The following is a 4,152-nucleotide window of genomic DNA, read 5'->3' as shown; positions in this document are numbered from 1 at the left end:
AGTTCTCATGTGCAAAGAAATGATAAAAAGAAAGTTGAATGCCACGGGAGAAAAAACCTCGTATAATACAGTTTGCAAGGGAGTGTTAGAGACTCCCACTCCAGAACGATAATTACATTCTCCCATTCCAAAGATGGAATAGTCAGCGTGCAAGTAAGGCTTCGCAATATCACAGCGAAATACGTGTGTAAGCCACGCGAATGCGCGCGAACAATGAAGGAATAACGCGTGATCTATATAGAGCCAATGTTCTAATACTTTTGAGATTTTTTTTTGTTCCTTTTTAAATCCCGCCGGCTATTAGCGCACCCCCAAAAAGTCACCGTCGAGCATGTGCGCGCGTCACAGCCAACGATGTTCCCCTAAAACTCGCTCTACGTATATGGCGGAACAATCAAATTTCATGCGAGTGAAAATATTAAAAGCCATGCCCGTTAAACCAAAATTAATTATACAAGGTGGCGAAATACATCCATCATATGTGCCAAAACCCGATATTTTTCGGGAATGCGGAAAAAAAAAAAGAGGCCAGTAGGAATGGCAACTAAATCTGATGCGGCCAACCCCCTCCCCCCATATATATGAAAAAAAGAAAAAGGTTTGCGTGCGTGTGTAGCGTGACGGAGAGGCTGTTGTAAAGGGTGGTAAGTAAGAGGATGGGGGCGTGGCCTGAGTCACGCCTGAATTGGCCCACAGGTGGCAGCACTGCCCGCATAACGGGTCGGGCCTCTCCTTTGCACAACGCTCACCAGCAGACCGGATGCGCCACTGGAGAGATGGGTGATTCCGTGTTTATTTTTCCTGGCCCCCTCCTACCTCCCTCCCCTTCATGACAGGATTTTCGCGTTATTAATCCTTAGATGAGGAGGCTACACGACCGTTAAAACTGAGGGAGAGAGAGAGAGTTGGTCTCCTTTGTCCACAAAAGCAAAAAGTCCCACTGCTTGGGGCTTCCTTTAATGTGCTTCCGAATAAAGAAATTAACTCACGTGTGTGTGGCTTGTTGCATGGAGCAGCGTCATGAGCTCGCATTCTTCCCTCCATCTCCATGGAAGTTCGACAGACGAGGGCTGCCAAGACTTACTACGTTTTGCGGTTAGAAGCTTGTTATGCATATTCAAAACCTTGATATCGCTATATAATATTGAGTTGTAGTATGTAATTACTCTCATAGTTAAATAAGATACGTAGGATTACGAATAGGAAACGAAATAATAACCGGTAACTCTGTCAAAAACTCATTTTAAAACCAAGCCTTTCATAGGTAGTGAACCAGAACTGAACAATACTTTCCAATTTTAACTCTTGAAATGATAACATTTCGGAAGATGTGACAATCTTCTCATATATAGGCAACTTTAACTCATATATATATATTATATATATATATATATATATATATATATATATATATATAAATTTCAATCACAGCCGTTACCGAAGCACTCTTCAATTATATTTCCCTTTGGGTGCAAGTTATCCCCAAAGTATAGTATACAATAGTTACAGCGTAATATTTGTAAATATAAAGCCATGCGTATCCGAGATCAAATTTTATACACACACGCACACACACACACACACACACACACACACACACACATATATATATATATATATATATATATATATACTATATATATATATATATATATATATATTATTATATATATACATTCTTTCTAAATCTGTAGTAAACGATATTTGTGGCTAAAATCTGTAAATACAAAAAAATCACGGTTGTACGAGACAAAAATTATATATATATATATATATGTATGTGTGTATATATACATAATGTGTACGTGTATAAATACAATGTGCGAGTGCTTGTATAAATTGCGCATACATGAGTGAATGTAAGTTAACAAATCCGGGAATTTATCGGATACAAACCGGCCGAGGAAAATAAGCAAGACTCTAATACGTATTAAATATACTTACACTCTTTTGTACGACGCCAAAGTATGAGTTACAATATAAAGACAAATTAACACTATCATTGCATGGCATTTAGTCTATAAGAATAATATCTTGCAGAAATAAAAATCCACTTACCGTTATTGCAAGAAATAAAATGTATTATTATCTACTGATTATAAAGTGAATAAACCCCAAAAAAGACAAATTACATGAGGAATACAAAAAAACAACATTCATACAGTACGGTTCCTCCGCGCTACAGGCACCTGGTGAGCGTGACTGTGCTGTGTAAAATTCTGAATAACATTTACATGAATAATACATTCTTAAAAAATCGAACCCTGACCTTTTGCCTTATGACCCGAAGCCCTTTTCCCTTGAACAGCATTTATGCATCAAGGCCCCATCTGGCGAGGAAGTGTTACTTACCTGACAAGGTTGGGGGAAAGATAGGTGATGGTTTACTCCGATGAAGAAGAACATTGATAGAAGATCTTTTGCCTTTTATGTCCTTTTTCCCATTTTCACTAAGAATTAGCTGTCAACAATGAGTATGATGCTTTTTTTTCTCTCTCTCTCTTTTATGGTAATCTGATCAGCATTTTCTAAAGTTCGTATATTTTGGCTTATACTACGTAACTTGTCAGCTTAACTATATGGAAAATATGTGGTTTATTTTTTATAGTGCATCGTTCCTGTAAAGAGTCTTTCGTGTTCCTTATTTATTTTTTTTCCAGCTTCTAAAGAGAAGCACCTTGTCGACATTAATAATTATTCAATAAAGCTGAATTCCTTCAATCAAGTTTTTTTTTTTTCAATTGTACCTCACGTACAGGAAGTTGTCTGCCTACCCGGCTATATAGAAGGCATTTTTCTTTATTTTTATTCTTTATCAACAAAGAGTTTACCTTAGTACGTTAAGGATTGGTTTGTCAACACTAAAGAATTTTTGTGCGATATACTGCGTTCATATTTTTTTATTGTCTTCTTTGCTTCTTTTACTAGCTCTAGCCTTTCACGAAGTAGCTGGTTGCCTCTCTATATATGCAAGAAATCTTTCATCCACGAATGCTTCAGTAAAAAAAAGAGAAAAAAAAAAAAACAGAAATTTGTATATTTCGATATTTTTCTGCTGATGCTAATTTGAAGTTTTCCAGTTTACCTAAGAAGAAACGCATCTATTTGTCAACGTTGAAAGAGATGGGATTAAGTTCTCTCTGCAAGTAATGGTAAAACATTACAGTTTAGAAGTTTTTAACAGACTTTCAGCTTTTTCCGCATACTAACAAGTACAGAAGACTGACCCTTCAACCAAAAAGAAAAATCGCCTTCCAAACAAGGAATTATATATATATATATATATATATATATATATATATATATATATATCGTAACATGCTTTGAGTAAATGCTTCTAAAATTAATTTCTTATTTTTCTATCGATCATTTCACCATGCTATTTTTTAACTAAAGTGATACTTGAATAAATGAAAAAAGTTTCTTTCATAAGTGTTTCGACTGCTGAGTTTTTCTCTAGTTTATACTGAGAACAGGTGTTTATACCTAATGATACCAAAGAATTATTACTTAACTGATTTTCCTTTTAGCTTTTACAATAAAAGATAGCTATAAAAATATACGCAAGTGCCATTGGCCAAAATAGATGAAACTACAAGCCAAAATGATGATCGAATTGATATATCACGTACTTATGCCCATCTTCATCTCAAAGTCATAATAAATACTCAAATAAAGTTCTCACCTACTCCCGTCATCTGAGATACAAAATAGATATTCAGTTCATATTTCATGTGCAACAGTCTATCATCATTTACAGGGCAAAACCCTAGATTACACTTGTAGTGCACACGCGCTGGTCTATCTTCATCTAAAGCCCAAAATAAAGATGAAATTATGATACATAATATCAGCCAACTTGACATATTTATCATGTTAAGCCGAAACAAAGATTGTATTTAAATGACGTGAACTTCTGTTTTTAAACATGTACGAAAAAAAAAAAAACTTGAATTACATTGCATGCAATTTAGCCCATCTTATAAACACCATCATCATCGTCGTCGTATCCATCTTTTCGTTCTTTAAAAATTTCTCGTAAAATATCAATTCAACTTGGTCACTTCACTATAGCGAAATCGCAAGAAGAACGAATTATCATGCTTCAATTAAATAAGTGGTTTATGCGTTGCGTGACAAAGATATGTTTTT

General features: G+C 35.2%; 1 long non-coding RNA gene across 1 annotated transcript in view; it reads left to right on the top strand.

Moving 5' to 3' along the window:
- Positions 1-1,346, top strand: part of LOC135222803 (uncharacterized) — a 326,159-nt gene extending 324,813 nt beyond the window's left edge. The window contains exon 4 of the long non-coding RNA XR_010316345.1: positions 1-1,346. This exon is cut by the window's left edge and continues 371 nt beyond it. This is a non-coding gene — a long non-coding RNA (uncharacterized LOC135222803).
- The last annotated feature ends 2,806 nt before the right edge of the window (positions 1,347-4,152 follow it).

This window comes from Macrobrachium nipponense, chromosome 8 (assembly GCF_015104395.2).
Source record: "Macrobrachium nipponense isolate FS-2020 chromosome 8, ASM1510439v2, whole genome shotgun sequence".
NCBI lineage: Eukaryota > Metazoa > Arthropoda > Malacostraca > Decapoda > Palaemonidae > Macrobrachium > Macrobrachium nipponense.
This window is presented reverse-complemented; position numbering and strand designations above follow the sequence as displayed.